This window comes from Gobio gobio (assembly GCF_949357685.1).
Source record: "Gobio gobio genome assembly, chromosome: 1".
In the NCBI taxonomy this organism is placed as follows: Eukaryota; Metazoa; Chordata; class Actinopteri; order Cypriniformes; family Gobionidae; genus Gobio; species Gobio gobio.
This window is the reverse complement of record NC_137097.1, coordinates 85,401,747-85,417,511: the sequence shown is the minus strand read 5'-3', so window position 1 is coordinate 85,417,511 and position 15,765 is coordinate 85,401,747. Positions and strand designations below refer to the sequence as shown.

Here is a 15,765-nt window from a genome sequence, read left to right as displayed (position 1 = left end):
GATTCAAACACACATACAGGGATTGCATAGCTGGTGGAATAACAGGTCCACATTAGAGGTCTTCACGAGTCCAAAAATTCATACCCGAACCCGAAGAGACCCGTAATGTGCTAAACGGAACCGACCTGGACCCGTCTATTATTTCAAAAGCTGGACCCGGACCTGTGCAGATCCGAGAAATGCCAAAAATGTAGTACCTGGAACCGACCCGGACCCGTCTATTATTTAAAAGCTGGAACCGAACCCGGCGAGAAGACACAGACCCGATTGTCACATATTCCTCAATAAACTGATATTAACAAGTCAATAAACAAGTTGCGAAACAACTTTTTGTCTTACCATAGCCGTCGTCTCCATTCCTTGTAACGTTACTTGATTGCGATGCATTAATCCTTGCCCAAAAGTTAAATCCATGTTATTCCTCTCTTGTTATTCCAAGCAAGCTTAATTCACTCATCATTTCAGCTTTAAAAGTCCACTTTATGTCACGTGACGGATGACAAATGCGTCTTTGCAGATTTGCATTTCGACTTGAGTTAACTCGCATAATAACTTTGACTGTTTGCCTTTTTGAACTATAATAACGATTGCTCGTTCGGTGGCCGCTGACGTCCGCATTATTTATTTGCTATCATCTCTGTGAGCCGAGTCTGACCACCAAAACTTTAAGATTAAACAAGACGGTTCATTCATATTATTATTAATAATCAGTCACTGGAAGCTCGGGTTACCATAGAAACATGACACGCGCTTGAGACTGCACATGCGCATTGGCTGGAGAAACCTGAAATATGAGCTTTTTTACGCGATTTGAGCATCATAGAAAACATTTGTGACAGTTCACCTGAGATTGTGTTGCTGATTTGAAATATATTATTTAAATATAAGTTCAAATCAAACTTCAACAGTGTGTCACACGTAGGCTAATACACTTGACAGCACTTACTTTCTCATGTTTGTCCACAATATGCATGAAGGATGCCCAGACAGAAGAGCTGCCCGTGGGTTTAACTTCTTTATATTCTTTGTTTTTTAGCTTTTTTCGCACATCACTCATGAAGGTATCCATTATTATTACTGTGCGCTTGCAATGGCTGAGAGAGCGAGCGAGCGAGCGAGAGAGAGAGAGAGAGAGAGAGAGAGAGAGAGCGAGAGAGAGAGAGAGAGAGAGAGAGAGTGTGAGGCGAGAGAGAGAGAGAGATCACTCGGGTTTTTCTTCTTTCTTTTTTTTAAACCTTATTTCCCGCCTTACACTTTTCTTATCCTAATTTTATAAGTTGCAAGTTACAAAAAACACACAAGCAGTGCTGACTGACTCTGATCATGGGCAGGTGTTCTCCGAGTCTGGATCAACTCGGGTATTAGACACAAATGTTAAACAGACCCGGGACCCGAAGTAATAGATTAGGACCCGGCCCGGACCCGGCTGATCATTTAAAATATAGACCCAAACCTGTACGGCTCCCGGGTCCACGGGTCTCTGGGGCTCTGTGAAGACCTCTGGTCCACATAACGGGGGGGGTCCACATAACGGGGGGGGGGGGGGGGGGGGGGGGGGGTCCACATAACGGGGGGGGGGGGGTCCACATAACGGGGGGGTCCACATAACGAGGGGGTCCACATAACGGGGGGGGGGTCCACATAACGGGGGGGTCCACATAACGAGGGGGGTCCACATAAGGGGGGGCTCACATAACGGGGGGGTCCACATAAGGGGGGGCTCACATAACGGGGGGGTCCACATAACGGGGGGGTCCACATAACGGGGGGGTCCACATAACGGGGGGTCCACATAACGGGGGGGTCCACATAACGGGGGGGGGGGGGTCCACATAACGGGGGGGGGGGGGGGTCCACATAACGGGGGGGGGTCCACATAACGGTGACCGGACAAAGACAGAGTGAACAAGAGGAACTTATAAAAAAGCACAGATGACTGAAATAACGAGGGGCACAGGTGACACAGATGATAATGAACTACACACAGCTGAACAGAACTAGATTAACGAGGGTAACCAAGGAAACAGAGAAAGTGGCGGGAAAGAGAACAAAGGAACATGACAACGAAATAAAACACGACCAAAACAGACTGGACACGTGACAAATACAGCAGCTTTAGTAAGAATCAAAGTATATTTTATAGTGAAGTCTGTTTTAATTGTACATTTATTCATTCAATTTCATACTTAAATGCTCTGAGCTGCCAGTGTAGATTTACATATTATACTATACACTAGTGATGGGCAGACCGAGGCTTCGTGAAGCACTGAAGCAGTTGAAGCAAATGTGTCATATTGTTTCGAAGCTTCGAATCAATCCGACACCCGTCTCTACGGCGCCATCTAGTGGTCATTTCCATGTGTTGATCTGAAATACCTTGACAATGATCCATGTAAAAAAAATTGTTTTTAACATCTGTCTGACAAGTACATGATCTTGGTTTTGTAACCTGTAGCCTCGTCATTGTAAAGAACTATATATATATTTGTTTGTTATACAAAATGAACATTAATAAAATAAATAAAGCCACAATGTGTCACATTTGTCACAAAACATTTTTATTCAAAAATATGAATTGCTCTGCTGTTGAAGGACTCAGCTGACTTCTTTTTTTACATATAATTTCTCCAGCCTTTGAAAAAATCCTCTCACAAGGGACACTTGTTGCTGGCATGCACAAATATTTTTGGATGATGTAAATACATGGATGATGTATTGTTGCAGAAGGCTAGCTGCCTATCACAATACACACATCTCACTTTATTTGGTGCTTCCAAATGGAAATGCTCCCACACCACAGATGTACGGCATCTCTTGCGTGCAGCCTCCATTTTTATATATTCAATTAATATATCTATCTATATATCACCTGAATCTATATCTATATAATTCTATATATCTAACTTATGCTGTGCTATCTATCTGTCACTATCTAACTTAGCCTATATGAATGTGTCACTATATCTATACTATATGTCACTGTCTATACCTATCAGTCAATATATCTAATTTAAATCTAGCCTAAATATAACTAACCAAAGCGCACTATAAATCTCACTGCTATCACAAAATCACTCTCCTCTCACAAAAACCCACGAGGTGAAGATGGATTTACTTCACTTTTAAACTGTGGTGAATTAGGTTTATACCTGATGTGTGACTGTGTGGTTTGTTCCCGCCCCCTTTAATCAACGCAGTTTCGACAGGCGCCACCTGATGAAACACTTTGAAGCTTCATTTAGCCATAGTCACGTGACATGGGTGTTTCGAATCACAGTTCGGAGCAGTGTTTCGAAACATCTGCGCTTCGGGATCTCGGCAAAGCCCCGAAACGTCTGTTTCGCGTCTGCCATCCCTACTATACACTAGGAATGTGTTCAAGGGTTTTTGGTTTAAGTTTAAGTAAGGTTTTTTAAGTAAAATATTTATATATTTTTTTATTTTCTCCTTAAACTCTTTCTGTTCCTGTCGCCTAAGATTAGAATAGCAAAAAAAAAACGAATGTGACTAGCCATCAGAACCGAACCGAACACCGTGGTTAAAAAACTGAGGTATGTATTGAACCGGACTAACTGTATTGTTGCATCCCTAATATACTATATATTGTCCCATGTCTGTCCTGTCTCATTGAGCACATGTGGTGTTTTGTTATTTTGGGCTAATTGCTTGTGTGTTTGTCTGATCCCTCCCCTTGTTATCTGATTAGTGTTTGATTTCTCCCACCTGCCCTTTATAAGTTCCTTTTGTGTCTTTGTGAGATCGTTGTCTTGTCTACGCTCCCCTGGTTTCCTGTGATTGTCACCATTTGGTATGTTTAAGTTATATTGTTATTTGGTTTGTGTTTTGCCCCCATTGTGGGTTTTGTTTTGTGTTTGGTTTTTTTCGTAAATAAATCAGTTCCCTCTGCACATGAGTCCTCACCTCAGTCTTCTTTAAGTTTTGCGTGACATATATACACCACTTCCATCCCCCTTACTTTTGAAAAGATTGCTATGCCTCTGCACCCAGCACAACCAGTGGAAGAAGTCATCGCTATCTAGGGATGGAGAAATGAAGCAGTGAGGCTTTCCCCTGACTGTTCTGGGAAAAGATTCGAAGCTTCAAGATTGTTGAGAACAGCGCAATCTGGTGCTTATTTAAAATAAAGCAGGCAGAAGCCTGTGGAAGAAGCTCTGTCAGATGAAGCAATATGGAGTCAGAATAGACTCATTAATAATTCACGCAAAAAACACGATGCACACATGCATAGCTGATTTCACATGCATGAAACCAAATTCACGTGCACAAAAAACAATTCACGTGCGCAAAATAAAATTATATATTCATAAAATACATTTCACAAATGCAAAACACAATTCGTAGATTTACAACTGTGCACAAAAACTTTTGAATGTTTAAAATGTACACGTTCATCCTGTAATGCGAATGTGCAAATCGTCATTCACGTGTGTGAATTGCCTTGGATGTGTGTGTGTGTTTTTGAGACTTTCCTGGCAGCGCAATCCTCCCTACACAGAGGAGTCGTACTCTTTAGCCAATCAGATTTAAGCTCATCAATCGGCCAATCATAACCGTGTGAGGGCGGGCCCACCTGAATGTTACGTCATCAGCGTTCGACCACAGTTAGAGATCATGGCTAAGCAGCAGAGGTATGTATGTGCAGTTTGATCGGTTCATTTCTGTGTTTACTGAAACTAAGGACTTAGAGATCAGTTGAAGTGATAGTTTATTCAATATTAACAGATGTAAGCAATTGCTGTGGTGATCAGATGTCCCATATGAAGAGGAAATGATGCTTGTTTTGTTGTATTTTAGCTGCAGGTACAGAGACAGACATCTCTCTCAGTTACAATCACACAAATGATTGTAAAACAATAATCTGTGTGGCCAATAGCTCCCATTTAGTACTGGCCTCATCAAGATATTTTTTCACTAAGTACAATTTTTTTTATGAGCACTCATTGTTTAGTGATGAAGATATTTTGTCATTTGTGCAACAGTATACAGTGTTAAATTATTACACACTTATTGTTCCTTTGTATTTTTCAGGATTACACACCTTTGGCGTGACATCTGGATAGCAGTCACAAACATCTAAATTCATGTTTCCTTATTCTCTTTTATACTTTGTATTAATGTCTTAATCTATTCAGTACACATGTACTTTCATGTTCTGTGCTGTATTGTAATTTTTAATGTCACAGGACAATGTTGTGAAGCATTAATTTTACTTTGCCTGGCAAAAAAAGCAGTTTTTATGCTGATCAGACAAAGATGCAATTAACATCATACTACTAAGATTACTCAGTAAACTATATTAAATGATATTACCATCACTTCATCTCCTGCTTCCTGCTCTTCCTCTGTCTGTACCTCTTGCACTACGTGCTGACTGCTTTAAATATCAAACCAAAATCTGATGTGTTCTGGCAGAGAAAGGGCTAGTGGCGGCTAGATTGAACACATTTCATTTGTTAACTTTTTACCTGATGTATTGCACTTAAATGTATCATTTGGAGATAAACATTTATCTACTTTAAAAGAAAAGAAGACACTGACTGGAACACTACCAACATCCCTGACCAGCCATGCAATGACATTGTGCTTCCAGTGCCCTGTGACTGAAGAACTAGCCCAGCTTCAAACTGTTAATCAGCCAATCTCACAACTACAGAATATATTTAGATATGTTAATGTTATATATATATATTTTATTTCTCTGTACTACATGTTGTGCTTCTTCATCATTTACTCATCCTCAAGTTGTTCCAAACCTGTACTGAGTTTTGTTTGTTCTGCTGAACACAAAGGAAGTTATTTAGAAGAATGTAACAAAGCAAATCTCTGCAGCCATTGACTAACATAGTATTTTTCTCCCTACTATGTTAGTCAATGGCTGCAGAGATGTGCTTTGTTACAAACATTCTTACAAATATCTTCCTTTGTGTTCAGCAGAACAAACAAAACTCAACCTATATACTTCATATAGGTTTGGAGCAACTTGAGGGTGAGTAAATGAATAAAAAAAAAACTGTTTTGGGTGAACTCTCTTTAATCATGGCCAAGTCATTTCATATAGGTTTTATTCCCAAAGGATTCAGAAACTTTCAAACTAATAAACCGTATACATCAACTGTAGCAAATATCTTTGAATCTTTTAATTCTGTCATAAAACAAGAACATTTAATAATGCATAGCAGGGCTTTATTCCTTGAGTGTGTACATTAATACAGTAACAATGCATGACTTTCAGCCTCTTGTTGAAACAACAGTCAAAACGAAGGGATGCAACGACTGTTTTGAAAGAATTACAGTAGGAATGCTAAGGTCAAGGTACTGGTCTCTGCAACTTCATACATCATCTGTCTTGGAAATCTGAAACAATAAAACTGCATATATGTGCAGCTTAAAGTTAAAACAAAACATAGATTAAATATAAAAGGTCTCCAATGTATGCACTTCATTACATAAATTATTATCATCAGTTGAATGTGTGGTGGACATGACATGCAGGTACAAACACACTGTTGTGACTGCACTTTCCTAATTAAATAATAGTTAAATAAAAGACCACGTGAAAAATATCTATGTATCTAATTCGTCTATTTATATACACTATCTCTCATCATTCAAACCATTGTTATGCTTTCTATGGAGTTTATGAATCTAAAAATCCTACATTTGTATGGTGTGCATATGCGTAATTCTTTATGAAGTAAACATAAGAATCCATCAATACTACTAAATGTTTATTTTCACACAGAGATCAGTTGAAGTGATAGTTTCTTAACTGCTAAGTCCTTAGTTTCAGTAAACACAGAAATGAACCGATCAAACTGCACATACATACCTCTGCTGCTTAGCCATGATCTCTAACTGTGGTCGAACGCTGATGACGTAACATTCAGGTGGGCCCGCCCTCACGCGGTTATGATTGGCCGATTGATGAGCTTAAATCTGATTGGCTAAAGAGTACGACTCCTCTGTGTAGGGAGGATTGCGCTGCCAGGAAAGTCTCAAAAACACACACACACATCCAAGGCAATTCACACACGTGAATGACGATTTGCACATTCGCATTACAGGATGAACGTGTACATTTTAAACATTCAAAAGTTTTTGTGCACAGTTGTAAATCTACGAATTGTGTTTTGCATTTGTGAAATGTATTTTATGAATATATAATTTTATTTTGCGCACGTGAATTGTTTTTTGTGCACGTGAATTTGGTTTCATGCATGTGAAATCAGCTATGCATGTGTGCATCGTGTTTTTTGCGTGAATTATTAATGAGTCTATTCTGACTCCATAAAGCAACCACAACACACTCCCATCGTTTCAATGTTATGTGTACAAATAAAAGCCTTACACGTTTGTGTTTAATTTGTCCATTAAATAAATTAAGTTATCATTAAAGTGTGACAGTAAAATATAATGAGTTTATATGATTCAATAAGATCTAATATAGTATTAACTAATATCTCTCTCGCTGTGTAGGAATGACAGAAAAGCAATAAAGCTTTTAAGTATTTTTATCAAGGAAAAAAAACTGTTTCACAGTGTCGGAGTCTATTTCTCATCTTTTAGACAGCAGAAAAGCATACATACATTGGAAGCTTTAAACTCAAAATATGTCTTTTTTTTTGCCTGTTGCCATTGCTCCAAATACAAAGCATTCACCAAACACCAACCCTATCCCCTAATCCCACCCTAACCCCAAATACTAACACCAAATTACCTAGAAAACAAAACAACAAAAGTGCAAATATTTTACCAAAATAAAAAGACACAACAACAAAAAATAGTCCTCACAAAATGTAAATGTCCTCACAAACCCATCAACCAGACGGACTGAGCCAACAAGGACTCTGGGGTTTAAACCTTCTGACACGCAAAGCGAAACGCGCACATGATTGGACAGAAAGTGAGGCTTCATTTGTCATCGATCCCGTGACTCTGGGAAACCAATACACACCAGTGATGCTCGGGTCAATGTATAAACAACCCGTCTACTTTATCCAGTCTAATCGAAGTGTGCGTCTCTCCCCCGACTTTCCCAACAAAAATCCCGCCTCCTCTCAGAAAATACATAAAACTGACTTTACTGAGCTATATGCGTTTAAAAGTAGCTTATTAAAATGGTCCAATGGCATTGCTCAGTTCAACGTGTTGGGAAATCGGGCATTTTGTCCCGCGTCAGCATTTATTCAAAAGTTAATAACGCTCAACATTCAAACGGTAAATAAGGATTTATTGACGACCCGACCGACCGCGACCCGAATATCATTAAAAATATTTTTGGATGACTCGTAACCGCGGGTAACCGTGGGTGACCGCAGGCACCCGCTCATTTTGGATCAACCCGCGCATCACTGATACACACCACGATACGGAGCTTCACTAGAAATGGTCTTGCATGCGCGATATGTGCATCGAAGCTTCAGTGTCATACGTAACATCACTCCCGCCATCGGACTGCTTACTCAACCACATTGAACGTAAATATCACTTAACCAAACCTCTTTCCAGAAACCTTGGCATTGTTGTATATTATCAGTACATGGTTTTCTGATTTAAATTAGAGGTTGAAGGAATTGAAAATAATCAAAGATATTTGAAATCCAACAAAGAAATTTGCTTTACTGTTGTCACCCCCCCCCCCCCCCCCCCCAAGGGCCATCTGGAAGACAATAGAGAGGCCTGCAGGCCCCATGGGTGCAGACACACCTTTACAGTCTGATTGGTCATTTTGAAAGAATACATTTGGTTTCAGTCACATGGTCAAGGAATAGATAAAAGAAGATTGGAACTGTTGCTCTCTCTCTCTCTCTCTCTCTCTCTCTTTCTCTCTCTCTCTCTCTCTCTCTCTCTCTCTCTTTCTCTCTCTCTTTCTCTCTCCCTCAGGTAACATTTTATTCATGCCGTGTATGATTGATGCTATAAGTTTATCATCTCATACATCCTTTTTGAAGCTATTTTAAGTGTAACCATAACATGATTTTGTCATTAAATCCTTTCTATTACGAATACTGTGCTAACTAGTTTTGATTTGGTATTGACTTTGAAGTGCTCCCTATTGCAATACAATATAGTCACATTATAGCAACGCTCTCCCACATATTTTGCTATTGTAACTGCACTTATTTCTGTCGTTGGTATGAGTTGCAGTGGGTGGAAATAGAAGAGAAATGTACAGTTTTCTTCCATCTTTCTGATAACGTTTCTTTAGTCTTCTGGCAACCCTGCAGATTGAACCATCTACAGGAGTCCACTCTTACAAGGTAATTTAACTGATGCGATACGTTAATAACAAATTTCATTTATTTGTTTGATGCATAATAAGGTTCTTCACCTTAGTTTCAGAGAAATAACAGTTTATCTTTCCAGAAGATAACGCAACTCTTCCATAGCCACACTCAACTTAACCACATGTGCATCTTATGCACTCGATTTCTTTACCGTTCATTTAGTAGTGGTGTTAGTTATGCTTGTTTATCTTTTGTTAATAAAATCTATTTTATTACAATTGTGTCTTCCTTGTGCTGATAATACAGAAGAGGCTCTACAGATTACACATCTCCCCAATCTTTCAGATAAATCAGCTGACCAACTCTCCCCACTTTACATTCAATTTAAATGATTGAACGGCCTCCTGTTTGGAGTGTTCTCATACAGACACGGTAAAAGACCTTGACTAGTGTCCCAAACTAAGGGACAATCAATCAATCAATCAATCAATTTTTATTCATATAAGGGACAGAGGGGGAAGGTGGTCATCTGATGTACTCATAACCACACCTTTGATCCAAAAATCACAACATCAGCGGTGACACAAGTACCAATCACTCAGCGTCCTTGGATGGACGAAAGTAAAATTACTACAATGATTTACATATTATAATTAACTATTACATTGTTACAAGTTTTTGCTGTTCACTCACATACATATTTAGTTAAATATGCAATTGTGCTGATTTAGATTTTGAACATATGAACTTTGGCTTAGACTGCAAATGTACTAGTTTGAGTCTGGGTTACAAGTTTAAGAGTTTTAAAGGGTCATAATGAAGTCAATTTCAGTTTCACTTATAGCTCTGAATAAGGACATTTGGCTATGGAAATTTGCAATGGAAATTTGGCTATGGAAATTTGCTTGGAAGAGCCAGGATATTTTTTATGTAACTCTGATTGTGTTTGTCTGAAAGAACAATGTCATACACACCTAGGATGACTTGAGGGGGAGTAAATCATGAGCTAATTTTTATTTTTGGGTGAACCCTTTAAGCCGATGTTGCTATAATTTTTATTTTATTTTTTACACATTATTGCAATAAAGCAGTGAATACAAAAACACATGAACAGAGATAGGATAACATAAGGATCAACGGTGAGTTTGCAGAACCTAAGTGCAGTTTAATTTAAAACGTGAACCAAATAAGAAAACAGACATGGCTCGACTTAAGTATGACCAAAACTCACTGACAGTAGGTCACATACAACAATACCAGACACAGACGAACAAACATGAGGGCTTAAATAAACAGACTACTAATGAATAGACAAGACACGCCTGTGAACATGATGACTAAACTGTAAAATAAGACATGAAACAAAACTAAACATTACAGATAGCAGGAAAAAACATTGACCACTGTATTTGATTCATGTTTCATGATACGTGTGATTTCAACGAATGATGGTTTGGAGTTTTTTTCTGAGTTGTCATTGCTTTCTGCAGATATTTCTTCAAAGGTGGTGGGAACGAAATCGACTCTAGCCAAAAGTGGTTACACCCACATCGTCTAAAGAGTCCTATTGATCTCTGAATCTTTTCTGAAGAGGTGGGGCAGAAAACTCTTGATAAATGAGGTGCTTTACATTGCATTATACGGCTGTCAGTCGAGGAAACGGCAGTCAGATCACAGAGCAGAACAGAAGGATGAAGTTTAACACGGCTCTGAGTGTTGCCGGAACCATACTTCTCTACGCAGCAGGTGAGATCTTACACAAAGTCCATAACATGACCAAATTACACATTCATTTAATAATGTTTGTTTCAGCTGTTTAATAACTGACAAGCCGTTTAATTCCTGAGAACCTTTTAAAACACCCTTAAAATTACTTACTTAGCAATTTACATGGTATCTTATGATCTTTGGATCTGAAGACTTATGGTTAAATGCCTAAAATTCAGCATCTGTGTGAAATTCATGTGTTTTTATGGATGGATGCCAAGAATCAGGATGCAGTTCAAGTTTAGTTCAGAACAGGTGGTGACTTTGAAGAAGCTAAACGATAAATTGATTTGTTTAATTTAATTTAGTTACTACATAAATCTCATCCTATTATGTTACTTATGTAGATTTTATGACTTTAATCATTTTCTAAAATGTGGAAAATAATAATATATAATAATAAATAATTAATTTCTTTTAATGCTGTAACATACTTGTGCAAACTACTCAAACAATGTTTGTTATAATTATTAATTATTATTAAAATGTTATATTCAGTAACTCTCAATCAATAGACTTTTTGGGGTTTGGGTCATCCATCCATTCTCCAAATGCAAGCGTTTAAACGGAGAGCGGGGTGAGGGGGTGTTAATGATGTTACGCAGGTGGTGGAGTAATAACTGACTTTAATGAATTTGAGATTTAATTCATTGCTAGATATTTTGCTGTAAATTATGGACATTGTGTCTGAGGAGTAATTCTCTTTTTTTCTCCATTATTTTGCTTTATTTCCAGATTCAATCATAAGCTCGTTCTTACTAGGGCACATATGTACATGCGCACTGTTCAAAAAGGTGCTTTAAATCTCTTGACAAACTAAAAGACATACATTTCATTTATTCAAAATAAAATATATGTTTGTACTGAATGTCAGCTTTCTTATTTTGCTCAAGGTAAGGATTTATTAAGTCCAAATGTCATGCAAACAAGAAACTCTACTTCTAACCACAGGCCGACCCATATGAAAAAAACCTGTATGGTTCATATACAGCGACCATATATGTTCCTTACTTAAATCAGCCAGAATTATCTTATGTGTTTCATGTAAGTCCAATATATGTCATACACAAAATCAGACCGTGTATGGCTACTTTCATACTAAAAAGCACACATAAAACTTGTAGGGGATTTTTGCGTCATGTATGAATACTGTAAAAATCTTATACGAGTTTTACAAGTCAACAGTATGCAATAGTGTATGGTATTAGTAGAAAATACCTGATATTCATGTACAAATCATATAAAGTTCTTATACTGAATCATATGCTAGTCAAATTAAAATCATATAGGAATTATTTTACATTTTGTGTCATTTATTTATATGTATTTCATACAGATTTCAATAGGGATAATATACATATAAACTACATATAATTATCATATATGATTTCAGTCAATATTACAATATCTCTGCATATACTAACCATATATGATTTCAGTCAATGACACAAATTTGTGATGGAAACACTTTTATTTCAACACAAAATGAAACTCAAATTATACTCCACATAAGTAATTTACAATTCCAACTTGATAGCAAACTTAACTTTGCTTAGGAAAAAAACAACACAAAGAAACAACAACAAAATACATTGAGCACACTGTCATGGCCATCACTCAAAGAGAATTAAAGGATTAGTTCACCCCAAAATGAACATTTTCAGATTATTTAATCACCCCCATTTCATCCAAGATGTCCATGTCTGTCTTTCTTCAGTCAAAAAGAAAATACGTTTCTTGAAGAAATCATTCCAGGATTGTTCATCATATAATGGTTTTCAATTGCAACCAAAACGCTGAAAGTCCAGACTTGTTGTGAAGCCTTCTAACATGCTCTGCTTGTAGTCAGGGAAAGGCGTGGTAAAGGCTCCTTGTGGTAGTGATGTACTAGCAACAAACCCTTATGAGACATCCAGGTCAGCGAGTCAAATCATCACCCATCCGGACTTTAACTATAATAATGGTGCTGATAATGACATAGCACTGGTCCAGCTCTCCTCTTCCGTGTCTTTCTCTGAGTACATTACGCCGGTCTGTCTGGCGGCGGCTGGTAGTGAGTTTCCTGTGGGTACTCTGAGCTGGGTCACTGGATGGGGCAGGCTACAATCTGAAGGTGAGTGAACAGACAATACTGTAAACCTCAATGTTTCACCTAGAAATGGATTTTAACCCCTTACTAGACACCCGCAATTTTTTCATAAATGACATACCCAAGAATATAAAGGTTGCAGCTCATTAGTCATTCTGTATAGACACATAACCAACATATATTTAGAAAGCCAACACTTCAAAGTCTACAGTTCAAGACTGTTATTAATATGGAGATACTATATAAGCTCCAACATAAACAGTAAAACTATTAAGAGATGGTGGTCTTGTGCAGTGGTTCTCAACCTTTTTTCAGTGATGTACCCCCTGTGAAATATTTTTTCAGCCAAGTACCCCCTAACCAACGCAAAGCATTTTTGGTTCGAAAAAAAAAAAAGACTTAAAACAGAGCACTGTGCCATCAGTGTCTGATTTATTAAACTTTGGAACAGATAAACACATACAAAATTCAAACATTTGAAAAAAAATAAACTATTTAGAACATTTTAAATGATAATAATCCATGACTAAATTTATTGCAAATATTTCTCATCACTAAAATGTAGTGATTCAAACTAATGTAGTGAAAACAGTGACCATATTTCTGAAATGGAAACCGGGGACATTTCCTATTTGAGTGGTCAAAATATCACTCAAATCTCATTTGTTATTATATTTGAATTAAAAAACAGGGACAATACATTTTTGAATGTTTTTGTTGTTGTTGTTGTGGAGTCCTATTATATTAGTTTAAGTATTATGATTTAGTTTGATTATTAGGAATTTTGGTCTGGCTTAACAGTTAATGGTAAGCTAACCATTGTAAATAAGCAGTTCAAAACAATATTGTAACATGACTTAACAAAAACACATTACAAAAATAAAACATAAATATGATAAATAAAACTATTCAACAAATATTGTAACATTTTATAATTGTATTTAAGTTTATACTACATAAATTACTTTTTTTACTTCAAAAGTTTTACGTTTAGGCCTATGCTTGAAAATAATTCTTACTGTCCTTAATTGGTCTTGTTATTTAGCATTTTAGGATTATTTTAAGCAGAAAGTATTTGTATTCTGCACATGTATTGGTTGCAAGTGTAATTGTTTGTGGTTAGGGTTAGGGTTTTTATATTTAAGTTACAGTTCAGATGTGTGGTAATCACTGTGTTGTGACTGCGGAACTTTTGGGGACAAAACAATCCTGCACCTTGTTGAGGCTCTGTTATAAAGCACATACAATATTACTTTAAATTAAAAACCAACAGTTAGTATGTTACTACCTTGAAAGCGAAAACGAGCATTCTTTTGATATTTGACGATAATGGCGCTCTGTCTGCTCTCGACTCGGTACGTTCTTCATGAAGTAGGCTAGTAGCGGCACACGCAACCAAGTAGAGTCAGCGTAGCAGCTGTACGTTGGTTGGGCGCTTTTTTCCAATATATCTGCGGGTTGTTTGGAACAAGCTGTAAAACGGGGACATTTCCCGGGACAACTCCAGTCGGGGACAGAACATTAAAAACCAGGACTGTCCCCGGGAAACTGGGACGTCTGGTCACCCTATCGTTGATCCAAGTGATTGACAGATGATGCCAGGTGGCATATGACAGGTTGGTATGGGGGAGACTCTGGGTTTTTAGGATAATGAAATTGAATAGCCTACTGAATATAAGATTAATTTTGTGAACTAATACTTATATTTTCCTGAAATATTTATTAGATAATTATTTTTAAAGGATTTTTGCATGGATGCTACTTTTTAAATATATGTAGGCTATATTTTAAAATCTCACGTACCCCCTGGAGTGCCTTCACGTACCCCCAGGGGTACACATACCCCCATTTCAGAACCACTGGTCTAGTGGGTTAAACCACTGAACTAATACACCGTATGGGTTCGGTCCCAGCGGTCGCCACCAGTGTGTCCTTGAGCAAGGCTCTTTACTCCATATTGCTCCAGGGGGATTGTCCCTGCAAATAATTAATTTAATAAAACCATGTGTCATTATTAGCCTTTATTCTGGCATTATGGCTTGCCCATCAACACCACTTTCACCTTTAATTTGCCTGTTACCTGAAGTCTATCTAAAAGAAAAGGAAAAAAGGCATATTCTTAGACCCTTATGTGAATTCTTGTAACACAATAAGAAATGAATGCCACGGTAACCAAGTTTGGTCAAATATCTAAACTGGAGTATTTAATCTTTCTAACTATACTCAGTTTGTCCAGGTCAAGTAATAGTGTGCAGTGAATGTTGAAAAACAGTGGGCGATCTATGAACATAAAGGGGTTAAAGCCATCAAATGTGTCTCACAGGCCAGCTTCCTGATGTACTGCAGGAGGTGATGATACAGATTGTGAGTGACAGTGACTGTGATAATGCTTATAAATGGGTCAACAAAAGCATCACAAGCAATATGATTTGTGCTGGATTGTTAAATCAGGGAGGAAACGGTACATGTAAGGTAAGAGACCAGTTGTTCATTTTAACCCCTTCTAACCCAAAAACTTGGTTGGTCACCTGAGAACTTTACACTGCCAACCTAGTTGCTCAGTTAAGCCCAGTTTTTGCAGCACTGATCATGAACACTAGTCCAGGACTGCTCTTTCATACTACACCTGTGTCTGGCCGCTTAGAATAGCCTTAAAAGTTA

At 37.7% G+C, this 15,765-nt stretch overlaps 1 pseudogene across 1 annotated transcript in view; it reads left to right on the top strand.

Annotated features, from left to right (window-relative positions):
• The window catches only part of LOC307123591 (tryptase-like), a 37,414-nt pseudogene that overhangs the window by 21,358 nt on the left and 291 nt on the right, over positions 1-15,765 (top strand). Inside the window, exons 2-3 of the transcript in view lie at positions 12,861-13,128; positions 15,428-15,576. The product of the transcript in view is annotated as a tryptase-like (transcript). The remainder of the gene's footprint in view (positions 1-12,860; positions 13,129-15,427; positions 15,577-15,765) is intronic.